Below are 15478 nucleotides of genomic sequence, written 5' to 3' on the forward strand. Positions count from 1 at the left end.
GATATTAAAGACAGTTGTTTTGTGTTAAGGGGGTATCCTTCCTAATTGTTTTTCTTTTTTTTTTTGTAAATAATACTTTAACTGAAGTATAACAAGCATAAACCACAATACATGAAATTGTACATGTATAGCTCAATGAAATATGACATCTGTGTAACCAGCACCAGAACAAGGTAGAGAATATTTCCAATCCTCTAGATGTATCTTTGTTCCCGCATAGAGTTACAATACTCCCACACAAAATAAACAAATATTCTAATATATAATACCATATACTAATTTCCCTGATTTTGAAATAGATACACATGCACAACTTGTTTCCTCATAATATTCTTTTGTGTCTTTATTGTTGGTAATTATGATTATCTATTGTATGAATGTACCTCAGCTTAATTTATTCATTCTATTCTTTTTATGGCCATTTAGGTTGTTTCCAGTTTAGGTCTACTACCAATATTGCTGCTATGAAGTTGCTGTATACATCTTTTGGTGAACATACACATTTCTGTTGTAAATATGCATAGGAATTTAATTACTGGGCTACAGAGTATATATATGTTCAGCTTTAGTAGATATTATCAAAGAGCTCTCCAAAGTAGTTGTAACAATTAACACTCACAAGCAATGTGAGTGTACCAGCTATTCTATATCCTTAACTTCACTTATTTTATTAATTTTCTTTTTAATTCTAGCCATTCAAGTAAGTGTGTTAAAATACATCACTGTAAATTTTAATTTGTAACACCCAGATGAGAAATGAAGTTGAACATCTTTTCTTATATTAAATTGCCATTTAGATATCACCTTTTGTGAAGTGCTATTTAAGATGTTTTTCCATTTTCTGAATCAGTTTCAAATTTTTTCTTATAGATTCACCCAGGTTCTTCACATATTTTTGGATATGACTTAAATATATATTTGTAGCAAATATCTTCCACTCTGTAGTTTGTCTTATAATCTCTTATGGTTTTTGATATGTTTTGATGAACAAAGTATCTTAATTTTAGTAGTACAATTAATCAAATTGATTTTTTTGATTAGTGCTTTACGCCTCACTCAGTTATATGAAGATATTCTCTGTGTCCTCCTATGATGTTTTTTTCTAAACACTTTAATTTTTAGCCTCTATATTCAGCTCTTTCACATTCCATCTGGAATTGAATGTTTTGTATGGTCTGAATTTGGATGTCAAGATTCATTTTTTCCATATGGATATCTAATTGGCTCAACACCATTTCTGAAAAGATGCGCTTTCACAAACTCATTATAATGCCAACTTTATCATCATAAGTCAAGCACTCATATATGTGTGGGCTGACTTCTAGACTCTCCATTCACTTTCAATGATCTACTTATCTATTATTACACCAGTACTATAATTAATTACTATAGCTTTAAAATAGGTCTTGATATCTGCATGTATACATCCTTCAATTTAGTTTTTATTTTTGATTATTGTCTAGAATATTTTTGTCCTTTTTCATTTCTATACCTGGTGAATACTGTGAAGTCCTGCTTAGATCCCTTTTCAGTGGAGGAAAGGTCTTTCTTGGAGGAAGGACTCTGTTCACTCCTCTTTGGGGATTGCCTTAACTGAAGTGAGGCATCTCACCCAAGGTCGTGCCCCTTTCCTAAGGGTAGCCTATATCTATGGACTAAACATTGTGGGGTATAAATGTCTGACTTCTTTTCTCAAACTCAGGACAAAGTGAAGGGTCATCTCAGCTTCAAAGATTCTCACTGAGAACTCATCCTCAAGAGTTATCTGCTGAGAATACACTTTCCTCTCAAGTGTTTACGGAATATTCTCCAGGATAGATCACATCTTGGGTCACAAATCAAGCCTCGGTAAATTTTAGAAAATTGAAATTGTATCAAACATCTTTTCCAACCACAAGCTGTGAGATCAGAAATCAATAACGGGGGAAAAACTGTAAAAAATACAAACACATGGAGGCTAAACAATACACTACTAAATAACCAAGAGATAACTGAAGAAATTAAAGAGGCAATCAAAAAATATCTAGAAACAAATGACATCGAAAACACGATGACCCAAAACCTACGGGATGAAGCAAAAGCAGTTCTAAGAGGGAAGTTTATAGCAATACAATCCTACCTCAAGAAAACAAGAAAAATCTCAAATAAACAACCTAACCTTACACCTAAAGCAACTACAGAAAGAACAACAAACAAAACCCAAAGATAGTAGAAGAAAAGAAATAATAAAGAGCAGAACAGAAATAAATGAAATAGAAATGAAGAAAACAATAGCAAAGATCAATAAAACTAAAAGCTGGTTCTTTGAGAAGATAAACAAAATTGATAAACCTTTAGCCAGACTCATCAAGAAAAAAAGGGAGAGGACATAAATCAGTAAAATTAAAAATGAAAAAGGAGAAGTTACTACTGACACCATAGAAATACAAAGGATAATAAGAGAGTACTACAAGCAACTATATGCCAATAAAATGGACAACCTGGAGGAAACGGACAAATTCTTAGAAAAGTACAACCTTCTAAGACTGAACCAGGAAGAAACAGAAAATATGAACAGACCAATCACAAGTAAGGGAAATTGAAACAGTGATTAAAAATCTTCCAACAAACAAAACTCTAGACCGGATAGCTTCACAGGTGAATTTTATCAAACATTTAGAGAAGAGCTAACACTTATCCTTCTCAAACTCTTCCAAAAACTCACAGATGGTGGAACACTCCCAAACTCATTCTACGAGGCTACCACCACCCTGATACCAAAACCATACAAAGATGTCACAAAGAAAGAAAACTACAGGCCAATATCACTGATGAATAGAGATGCAAAACTCCTCAGTAAATACTAGCAAACTGAATCCAACATAGATGCAGAAATCCTCAACAAAATACTAGCAAACTGAATCCAACAACACATTAAAAGGATCATACATCATGATCAAGTGGGATTTATTCCAGGGATGCAAGGATTCTTCAATATATGCAAATCAATCAATGTGATACACCATATTAATAAATTAAAGAATAAAAACCATATGACCATCTCAATCGATGCACAAAAAGCTTTTGACAGAATTCAACCCCATTTATGATAAAAACTCTCCAGAAAGTGGGCATAGACGGACCTTACCTCAACATAATAAAGGCCATATATGACAAACCCACAGCAAACATTATTCTCAATGGTGAAAAACTGAAAGCATTTCCTCTAAGATCAGGAACAAGACAAGGGTGTCCACTCTCACCACTATGATTCAACATAGTTTTGGAAGTCTTAGCCATAGCAATCAAAGAAAAAGAAATAAAAGGAGTCCAAATTGGAAAAGAAGTAAAACTGTCACTGTTTGCAGATGACATGATACTATACATAGAAAACTGTAAAGATGCCACCAGAAAACTACTAGAGCTAAGCAATGAATTTAGTAAAGTCACAGGATACAAAATTAATACACAGACATCTCTTGCATTCCTATATACTAACAATGAAAGGGCAGAAAGAGAAATTAAGAAAACAATTCCATTTAACATTGCAACAAAAAGAATAAAATACCTAGGAATAAACCTACCTAAGGAGGCAAAAGACCTGTACGCAGAAAACTATAAGACACTCTTGAAAGAAATCAAAGACAACGCAAACACATGGAGAGATATACCATGTTCCTAGATTGGAAGAATCAATATCATGAAAATGACTATATTACCCAAAGCAAACTATACATTCAATGCAATCCCTATCAAATTACCAATGGCATTTTTCAAAGAACTAGAACAAAAAATTTTACAATTTGTATGGAAACACAAAAGACCGTGAATAGACAAAGCAACCTTGAGAAAGGAAAACAGAGCTGGAGGAATCAGGCTCCCTGACTTCAGACTATACTACGAAGCTACAGTAATCAAGAGAGTATGATATTGGTGCAAGAACAGAAATATACATCAATGGAACAGGATAGAAACCCCAGAGATAAACCCATGCACCTATGATCAACTAATCTATGACAAAGGAGGCAAAAATATATGATGGAGAAAAGACAGTCTCTTCAATAAGTGGTGGTGGGAAAACTGGACAGGTACATGTAAAAGAATGAAATTAGAACACTTCCTAACACCATACACAAAAATAAACTCAAATGCATTAAAGACCTAAATGTAAGGCCAGACACTATAAAACTCTTAGAGGAAAACATAAGCAGAGCACTCTGTGACATAAATCACAGCAAGATCCTTTTTGACCCACCTCCTAGAGAAATGGAAACAAAAATAAACAAATGGGACCTAATGAAACTTAAAAACTTTTGCACAGCAAAGAAAACTGTAAACAAGACCAAAAGACAACCCTCAGAATGGGAGAAAATTTTGCAAACGAAGCAACTGACAAAGGATTAATCCCCAAAATATGCAAGCAGCTCATGCAGCTAACTATCAAAAAAACAAACAACCCAATCCTAAAATGGGCAGAAGACCTAAACAGACATCTCTCCAGAGAAGACATACAGATGGCCAACAAACACATGAAAAGATGCTAATCTTTTAATTAGCATCACTAATTATTCTTTTAATTAGCATCACTAATTATTAGAGAAATGCAAATCAAAACTACAATGAGGTACTACCTCACACCTATCATAATGGCCATCATCAAAAAATCTACAAACAATAAATGCTGGAGAGTGTGTAGAGAAAAGAGGATCCTCATACACTGTTGGTGGGAATGTAAATTGATACAGCCACTATGGGAAACAGTATGGAGGTTCCTTAAAAAACTAAAAATAAAACTACCATATGACCAGTGGGAGTGTTGAATCCCACTACCGGGCATATACCCAGAGAAAACCATAATTCAAAAAAACACATGCACTCTCATGTTCATAGCAGCACTATTTACAATTGCCAGGAAATGGAAGCAACCCAAATGTTCATATAGACAGAGGAATGGATAAAGAAGATGAGGTACATATATACAATGGAATATTACTCAGCCATAAAAGGGATGAAATTGGGTCATTTGTAGAGATGTGCGTGGATGGACCTAGAGAGTGTCATACAGAGTGAGGTAAGTCAGAAAGAGAAAAGCAAATATCATATAATAACGCATATATGTGGAATCTAGAAAAATGGTGTAGATGATCTTATTTTCAAAGCAGAAATAGAGACACAGACATAGAGAACAAACGTATGGATACCAAGGGGGATAGTGGTGGGGTGGGAAGAATTGGGAGACTGGGATTGACACATATACATTATTGATGCTATGTATAAAATAGACAACTGATGGGAACATACTGTATAGCACAGGGAACTCTACCTAATGCACTGTGGTAACTTAAATGGGAGGGAAGTCCAAAAGGGAGGGGATATATGTATGTGTATGGTTGATTCATTTTGTTGTGCAGTGGAGGCTAGCACAACATTGTAAAGCAACCATACTCCAATAAAATTTTTTAAAAAAGAAGAGTTCTCTTCTGAGAATACATTTCAGTTCAACTTCTCCTTTTATCTAATTCTGCTTCCAGGTCCTCCCTTCCTCAAGTATTACTCTCCAAAACATTCCTAAGGAAAGTCCTGCTGCTCATCTCCATCTCAGAATGTGTTTCCTTGGAAACTCCATCTGTGATGACTGGTACCAGGAGTAGTCCAAGAAAGTAGACTGGATCACCCGTCACCCTGCTGGTAATGAGAAACTAATAACTTCTTAAGGAGGAGTACTGATAGCCCCACTACAAGGTAGCAGTACAGTTGTTAAAACCTTTACTTATGGTGAACTGGGATGGTACACTGCTGAAGATGAGTGGATTAGTGGTATAAAATATCAAGAACTTAAGAAATATGTTGGTACAATAACTATAAGGACAGCAAAAATGAGTGAATGCTGCTATAACCTCAACTGAAGACAATGAAAAGCTGAGAGTGGTTAATCACAACTAAAATCTAAGGGCCTCCTTGGTAGTTTAAAAAACAGAACAGCAGAGAAAGATGAGAACGTACCCAGAACTTAATCATAAGAGTAGCAGAGTCCCCAGAGGTTAAACTCACAGCCTAAAGCAAGTCTGCTATTTCAAGGTCAGGACTCTGGTTTGGGAATTTCAGGTCTGAGATACATGGGACACCTGAGTTGAATCACACAAAAATCTTGACTTCCTTGATTCCTTGAACCCCCTGAGCCTACAGAAGTTCTTCACTCATCCCCCTTAAGGACTAGTACTTCCTTTTTGCTTAAAAATGGTGCAAAGCCTCTCCCCAAACATACAGCATAAGCCCACTTCAGGATCATCCCCAACTCTTCTCCTGGCCTCTAGACCAAAAACCTGAGTTAAGTCTTGATATAACTTGACCAGAGATGGGCTAGGTCTGATATGGTAGGAAGAAGTCTGTGCTAAAGGATCTGCAGGATCCTTAGCTGCATGTATTGGCAAAGGCTGGGAGAGTATGTATGAGACTGAATTCTGAGGGATCTTGATCAAAGGCTGTGGAGCATAAGGTTTGATAATGAAAAGCCAATCGTGTTGAGAGCACACTCTCAGGGAATGGGGCACAGTAGCAAGGATTCCAGAAGACAGGGTAAACATGCTGCTAGGATGGTTGCTAAAAGCTTGAGAAAGGCAATGGTCAGCCTGAACTGAGGTGGAAATGCAGAAATTCCAGTGCAGAGGGTACTAAAGGGAATTAAAAGACTTAGAGAAGTGGACTTGTTAAAGTGGATACACTATTTAAGGCCAGGAAATCCACCAGAAGTCTTTATTCTATACTAGTGCCCAAAGATTATACCATTTACCAAAGCAATAAAGATTGTGCTGGTAAAGAAGGCACCAACATTGCTAACATTCTCAGTATTGGTTCTCCTCTGTAAGCTGTAACTGAGGATTGGGGTTACAGTTACAGATCTAATGCCAAGAGTGATTATAGGACCCCAAAACAATAGAGGCCAGGTAGTGGGGCTTAACCATCAGAATCCAGGTGTCATTCATGAGGTTAAAGGTGCAGCCAAGGGTTATGACCCACAGAAAGTTATGGAGATTTTTAATGGAATACAGCATTTCTATAAGCAAAACAGATGAGTAGCCAATAAGGGAACTACTCATTCCATATAATGAAAGAAATCAAAGGAGGCTGAGGGCAATCACCTAAACAACATTTTTGGATTCTTTGCCTAGTTTATGAACGTAAGCCAGTTTTCAGACCCTAATCCACTGAGTGAAAGAAAAGCCAGGTGCCAAGGAAGAAGAATATATGGTATTCTTCATTCAGCAAAATATGTGCAATTATTCACCCATTCTTTCCCCAAAGGGGCGTATGACTATTTACTTAAATAAACAATATCACCACCCTGGGGGTAGGGGGGAAATGGCAGAAATTAATGTTTAAAACCTAGAATAAAGGGGTGGTGTTTCTCTAATATACATACTTAATTTATTCATTTGACTCCTGTAAAAACTAGATGAATCAGAGACAATGATAGTAAATTACCACAAGTTCAACAAAGTAGCTCAATGTGCAGCTGCTGTGTCCACTATGGTTTCTTTGCTACAGAAGATTAACATGGCCTCAAGTGACTGGTATGCAGCCACTGATCTGGTAAATGCATTGTTTTACATCTCTGTTTTCAAAATTGAGAATCAGAAACAGTTTGATTTCACTTGGAATAGACAAGAATATACATGTCCAAAGAGATCTGGACAGGCTAGACATCATTCAGAACACCACAATCATTTATAATATTGATGATAATGTGCTAATCAGAGAGGACAATCAAGAAATTGCTGGTGCATTATAGACATGAATTCCTAAAACTCATGAATTCCAGAGAATAGGAGATAATCCTACAAAGAATCAGGAACCCACCAGTCACATCAGAAAATGTTTCTGGTGTCCAGTGGTATAGGGCATACTGGGCCATTCTCTTCAAAGTGAATAATAATTATTATATCTTGTAATTCCTACCACAAAGAAAGGAGAATGACCAGTACAGGATATTTTGTGTTCTTGAGGCAGCATATTCTACCCCTGAAAATATTGCATAAATCCAATATCCAATATGTGGAGAGTGACATGAAAATCTGTCAGTGTGAGAGAGGTCCAGAGAAGAAAGGGCTCTGCAGTAGGTTCAGGCTGTGATGTCAGCTCTGACTCTTGGACCATAAGAACCAGTATACTAGCAATTTCTTGATTATCTTCTCTGATTAGCATATATATCAGTCCTACAACTATAAAGAACTTATTTCTGCCAATAACCTGAATGATGTTGAAAGAGAATCCTGAGCTCCAGATGAGACCACAGCCCTGGCCTACACCTTGATTTCAACCTTGTGAGATCCAGAACAGAATCCAGCTATTTTGAACCCAAACTTCTTACCTACCAAAACTGAAATGATAAATTTGTGTTGCTTGGCCACTACCTGCTAAGTTTGCGGTAACTTCTCACACAGCAATAGAAAACTAATATGCTCGCCACGGGTATTCTTGGGGGCTGTCTTTGAACTCTCAGTGGAGAAAGATGCCTTGTGGAATTTGTGTCAGCTTCAACAGGAAAACCATAAGGTAAACTTTAAATGTTCTAAAACAAGGCTATGCCATTTGAAGTGGAGAAATACACACTTTTGAAAAGATAGTTCATGGTGTGCTACTGGGCCATGGTAGAGTTGGAACATACAGCCATGCAGCAACAAACCTGCTCATCATGAGCCAGGTTCTGCCAGACCCACGAAGTCATAAGTTGCATAGGTCCATTACGGAATAGAAGTGGTCCAACTGTGAATGAGCATGAACAGGATTAGAAAACACATGCAAGCTGTACGTTGCCTAGATCCCCATGTCAAACACCATTATTGGATTAGCACTTCTCTCTCAGTTCACACATTTGTCAATATGGATGAGCTGGCTTTGATATGTGGGTGCAATCCAAAAATGGATAGCAGCTGTACCACACTCCCACTTAGAAGTAGCTTTGAAAGACATGGAAGGGGAAAGCCTCCCATAAGGCAGAGCTTTAGGTAATCACCTGTGTGTTAAGGATATAAATGGACTCATGATCATTGGTATGTGGAAACATATGTGAGTGAGCACAAAGTATACATATTTTTGTATACATGTTTTGCATACAAAATGAGCATGTTAACTCTCAATAGAGAGTACTCTCCATAGAAAAGTCACTAAATAAATAGGTAGACAAAATGATTTGACAAGTGGATCTCAGCCAGGCTCTGTCATAGTGTGGGCACAATGGGCACATGAACATCAAGACAGATGATTTATGGATAGAAGCTATAAATGGACCTGATTGCTGGACTCCCACATATTAAGGCTGATACATTTACTGCCACCGCTTAATGTCCAGCCTGAGAGCAACAGAGAGCAATGCTAATACAACAACATAACCATACTGTATGAAGATTTGGGGGCAAGTTGACTTCATAGAGCTCCTTCAATCTTGGAAGGGGAAACAATTCTGTTCAATAAGAATAAACACATATTCCAGCATGGGTTTACCTTTCCTAACAGCTGGGTCTCATTCAGCACCATTCTTGAAGGGATGTCATTGGATCCCACTTACATCATGGCAATTAAGAGAGCCACTTTACAGCAAGAAGGTGCTGGAATGGACACATGACCCATTCTCTGTTTCATACACCAGGAGATTCATAGAGCAATGGAGCAATATTGAACGTAGAGCTGAAGAGCTAGCTCTAAGGCAATACTTTATGAAGATGAGGTACCATACTAAAGGACATAGTATACAATCTAAATTAATGACCTTTTTATAGGGCCATGTCCCCAAAAGGCAGAACACATTGGCCTGGAAACGAGTGGATGGAAACTGGAGTGGCTTTGCTTTTCTTCACTTCCAGATAACTACTTAAGGGATTTTTGCTTACCATTTCCACAACTCTGGGCTCTGCAGGTTTAGAGGCCCCCATTCCCAAAGGAAGAAACCATCCACCAGGGAGAAACAGCAAGAGTCCTTTGAACCATAAGCTACAGCTACTTCATGGGCTACTTATGTTTCTCATGCTAAGGGTTCAGCAGACAAGTAGGAGAGTCAACAATAAAGGTACTACCCTCTCAATATAAATCTGATAACAGTTTCAGAATTGCGTAGAAGGTTGGCTGAACACTACTGACACTGCATTATAGTTTAAATTCTCCATCTACCCCATCATGCTTCCTTTCCTTCCCATCCACAGGAAAAGAAGACATACACGTGGTAATTTCTATCTCAGAGTCTGATTGTCAAGGAATCCAACCTACAATACCATATAAATTTTAAAATCAGGTTGTCAATTTTAACCAAAAATCTGCACAGATTATTTTTTTATTAGGATTGCATTGAATCTACAAACAATTTGGGGAGAATTGTCATCTTAAAATACTGGACCTTCTAATTATTTTATGTGGTATATCCACATATTTTATGGAACTTCATCTATTTCTCTCAATGTTTTGTACATTCCTCTGTAGAGATCTATACACATTTCATTAAATTTATTTCAACAGACTTATGTGTTTAAAACTGTTGTCAAGGATAATTTTAAAATAATTTTTTGTTTGTAGAAATAAAATTGTTTTCTATCTTGTGTAAATACTGATGTTGCATTCATTATTAAATCTAATGGTTTGTATAATATATTCTTTGGTAATTTCTGTGTACATTTTTCCCATTCCAATCTTTTTAAAAATTGATTTAGGATACATCCAATTATTTATTTCTTCTTATATCAATTTTACTAATTTTTTTCTAGATATTTGCAAACTTCATCAATAAATATTAGCTAAAGCTATTCCTAGTATACCCTTTTTTCTATATCTGTAACACCTGTAATAATGTTCCCTTTTTCATTTCAGAAGCTGATAATTTGTGTCATCTTTTTAAAATTTTAATTATTCTTACTAGAATTTACCAATTTTATTAAGGAAATAATTTTGACTATGAGTCTCTGCATTTTATATTTATCATTAATCATTTAATATTTGTATTTACCTGATCTTATATTTATTATTTCCTTTCTTCTATAATTTTTGAATTTACTTTATAGTTCTTTATATACCATTTCTAGATAATTAAATAGTGGTGGAGGTCTTAGGGTTTTCTAAAAATAGTATCATGTCATCTGCAAATAGTGACAGTTTTACTTCTTCCTTTCAAATCTTAATGCCTTTTATTTCTTTTTATTGTCTGATTGCTGTGGCTAGGACTTCCAATATCATGTTAAATAGAAATGGTGAGAGTGGGCAACCTTGTCTTGTTCCTGTATTTAGAGGAAAAGCTTTCAGCTTTTCACCATTGAGTATGATGTTAGTGGGTTTGTCATAAATGGACTTTATTATGTTGAAATACGTTCCCTTTATACCAACTTTGATGAAGGTTTTTATTATAAATGGGTGTTGAATTTTGTCAAATGCTTTTTCTAAATCTATTGAGACGATCATGTGGTTTTTATCCTTTGTTTTGTTATAGTAGTGTATTACATTGATTGATTTGTATTACATTTTCACATCCCTGGAATAAATCCCACTTGATCATGCTGTATAATCTTTTTTATGTATTGTTGAATTTGGTTTGCCAATATTTTGCTAAGAATTTCTGTATCTATATTCATCAGGGATACTGACCTGTAATTTTCATTTTTTTGTAATCTCTTTGTCTGGTTTCAGCATCAGGATAATGGTGGCCTCAGAAATGAGTTTGGGAGTTCAATCCTTTAATTATTTGGAATAGTTTGAGAAGGATGGATATTAACTCCTGTTTATATGTTTGGTAGAGTTCACCTGTGAAGCCATCCAGTCCTGGACTTTTGTTTGTTAGTTTTTTTGATTACTGATTCAATTTCAGTATTAGTAATTGGTCTGTTCAGATTATCTATTTCTTCATGATTCAGTCTTAGAATATTATATGTTTCTAGCAATTTATACATTTCTTCTAGTTTGTCCAATTTGTTGGCATATAACTGTTTATAGTATTCTCTTATGATTGTTTGTACTTCTGGTTGTAATTTATCTTCTCTCATTTCTTATTTTGTTTTTTTGGGTATTCTCTCTCTTTTTTTCTTAATGAGCCTGGCTAGAGGTTTATTAAATTTTATCTTTTAAAAAACCAGCTCTTGGTTTCATTGATCTTTTCTATTTTGGGGGTCTCTATTTTATTTATTTCTACTCTGATCTTTATTATTTGCTTCCTTCTGCTGTTTTGGGACTTTGTTCCTCTTTTTCTAATTTCTTTAGATGGTAGTTTAAGTTGTTTATTGGAGATTTTTTTTTGTTTCTTGAGGAAGGCCTGTATTACTATAAACTTATATCTTAGAACTATTTTTACTACATCCCACATATTTTGGAAAGTTGTGGTTCTATTTGCATTTGTCTCAAGATATTTTCTGATTTCCTCTGATTTCTTTGTTTTTTGTGGTAGTATGTTTGTTTTTTAGTAGTATGTTGTTTAGTCTCTACGTTTTTTTTTTTTTTTTCCATTTTTCTTCCTGTAATTGATGTCTAGTTTCATACTGTTGTGGATGGAAAAGATGATTGATATAATTTCTATCTTCTTAAATTTGTTGAGACTTGTCTGTGGCCTAGCATGTGATAAATCCCGGGAATGTTCCGGGTGCACTTGAAAAGAAGGTGCATTCGGCTGTTTTTGGATGGAATGTCCTGTAGATATCTATTAAGTCCAAGTAGTCTAATGTGTTATTTCAGATGACCATACCCTTATTGGTTTGTCTTCTGGATGGTTTGTCCATTGATGTAAATGGATGTTAATGTTCCCTACTAATATTTTATTACTGTCAATATCTCCATTTATGTCTATTAACATGTGTGTTATATATTTATGTGCACATATACTAGGTGCATATATGTTAATGAGTGTTATATTCTCTTCTTGTATGATCCCTTTATCATTATATAATGCTCTTCTTTGTCTTTTTATTATAGACTTTGTTTTAAATCTGCTTTGTTTGATATGAGTATTGTTATGCCAGCTTTCTCATCATTTCCATTTGCATGGAATTTCTTTTTCCATCCCCTCACTTACAGTCTGTGTGTGTCTTTAGCTCTGAAGTGAGCCTTTTAAAGGTAGCATATAGATGGTTCTTGTTTTTTTTCCCCCAATCATGCACCCTATGTCTTTTGATTGGACCCTTTAGTCCATTGACATGTAAAGTGATTATTAATAGGTGTGTACTTACTGCCATTTTGTTACTTGCTTTTTGGTTGTTTTTGTAGTTCTTCTTCATTCTTTTCTTCTTCTTTTAGTCTATCCCTCATAGTTTGATGATTTTCTTTAGTGTTATTTTTATCTTCTATTCTATCCATTTTTTTGTGTATCTGTTATAGGTTTTTGGTTTGTGATTACCATGGAGCTCATATATGTTGACCTATAACTATACCAACTTTTTAAAAACTGATAATCATTTAAGTTCAAACATTATAAAAGGTCTACATTTTTACTCCTCCCCCAATGTTTTTTGTTTTTGATGTCATATTTCATATCTTCATGCCTATCTTTTAACTGTTTATTGTAGTTATAGTTGTTTTTACAATTTTTGTCTTTTAGCCTTCATGCTAGCTTATATAAGTAGTTAATCTACTGCCTTTACTATATTTTTGCCTTTACCAGTGGGATTTTTCCCTTCCTATTATTTATTTCTTGAGGTAGCCTTTCCTTTTCACTTAAAGAAGACCCTTTAACACGTCTTGTAAGGTTGGTTTAGTATTAATGAACTCTTAGTTTTTGCTGATCTGAGAAACTCTTTCTCTCTCCTTCAATTCTGAATGATAACCTTACTGTGTAGAGTATCCTACTTTGCAGGTTTTTCCCTTCCAGCACTTTAAATATATCATGGCATTCCCTTCTGGCCTACAAAGGTTCTGCAGAGAAATCAGCTGATAGCCTTATGTATTCCCTTGTATATGACTCTTCTGTTCTTCTCTTGCCTTTAGAATTCTCTCTTTAACTCTCCCCATTTTAATTATACATCTTGGTGTGGGTCTGGGTGGGGTCATCTTGGTCTGGGACTTGCTGTGCTTCCTGTACCTGTATATCTTTCCTTCTTCAGGTTAGGGAAGTTTTCAGCCATAAATTCATCAAATACATTTTCTACCTCTTTCTCTCTCTCTTCTCCTTCTGGGACCCCTATAATGTGAATTAGTTAGTATGGTCTATGTTGTCCCAGAGGTCCCTTAAACTATCCTTATTTAAAAAAATTTTTCTTTTTGCTGTTCTGATTGGGTGATTTCAGCTATTCTATCTTCCAGATCTCTCACGCATTCTTCTGTATCATCTAATCTGTTTTTAATTCCTTCTGGTGTAGTTTTCATTTCAGTTATTGTATTCTCAAGGTCTGATTAGTTCTTTTTTATATTTTCCAGTTATTTGTTGAAATTTTCACTTTTTTTGTCTATTATTTCTCAAGTTCAGTTTGCATTCTTATTACTTTTCCTTTGAATTCTTTACCAGGTTAATTATTTATCTCTGTTTCATTAGGGAATTATTCAGGGTTTTTTCTTATTCTTTCATTTGAAACATAGTCCTCTGTCTTCTCATTTTGTTTAACGCTCTCTGTCCTTATGTTACCCATCCTGATCTTGAAGGCACGTTCTTGTGTGAGAGCATCCCTGCGCAGTCTGCATGTGCCCAGTGGCTTTGATAGGAGAGCTGGATCTGAAGTGCACAGGAGCCGCATCTTACCCCAAGTTGCAGTGGCATCCGCCACCTTGGTGGAAGATAGGGCTGGATTTAGAGAAGCTAGAGCCAGAGCTAGGTGTAAGCTGGGGCTTCTCCTATGCTCAGTGGCAGTCACTGCCCTATCAGGGGCAGGGTTGGTCATAGGGTCTGAGGGGCTAGAGCAGGAGCCCTAAGGGTATCTCCTAGGTGTGATGGCAGTCTCTACCTTTGTTGAGGGTATGTCCAGGGCTTGAGGGTTTGGGGCTGTACAACTGTGCTGGTTTCACTTTTTTTCCTGGTATGTGCATCTGGATTAGAGGTTGACTTGGGGCTAGAGGGAATGGAGCTGCACTACTGAGTGGTTCCACTCATTCCTAATTCTGCACATACATATGCATGCCTGCAGTGGTGGTCTCTACCCTGGAACTAGTTCTGCTCCCTCCCAAGTGTGTACATGGACACGTGTACTGGCAATCCTCTGCCCTGGTCAGAGTCAGGGCCAAGCCTGAGCCAGTTCTGTTCCTTCTAAACATATGCACTCTCATGGGCAATCGCATCCTCTACCTTAGTGGGGAGCAGCACTGGAACAAAAGGGGCTGCAGCAGGAGCCTGGTGCCTGGTAAGCTGGCCAGAGCACTATGAAGCTTTCAATCTGCTGCCTCTGCTCTGTGGCTGGGAGCAAGTGAGTCTGTGCATGCATGCTTCAAGAGTAGAGTCTCAGTTTCTTACAGCCCTCTGGTAAGCCCCACTGGTTTTCAAACCAGCTAAAGGGACTCATCCTTCCAGCGTCAGACTCCAGGCTAAGGTGCCTAATATGTGGCTCGAACCCCT

The sequence above is a fragment of the Globicephala melas genome, chromosome 4, assembly GCF_963455315.2.
Source record: "Globicephala melas chromosome 4, mGloMel1.2, whole genome shotgun sequence".
In the NCBI taxonomy this organism is placed as follows: domain Eukaryota; kingdom Metazoa; phylum Chordata; class Mammalia; order Artiodactyla; family Delphinidae; genus Globicephala; species Globicephala melas.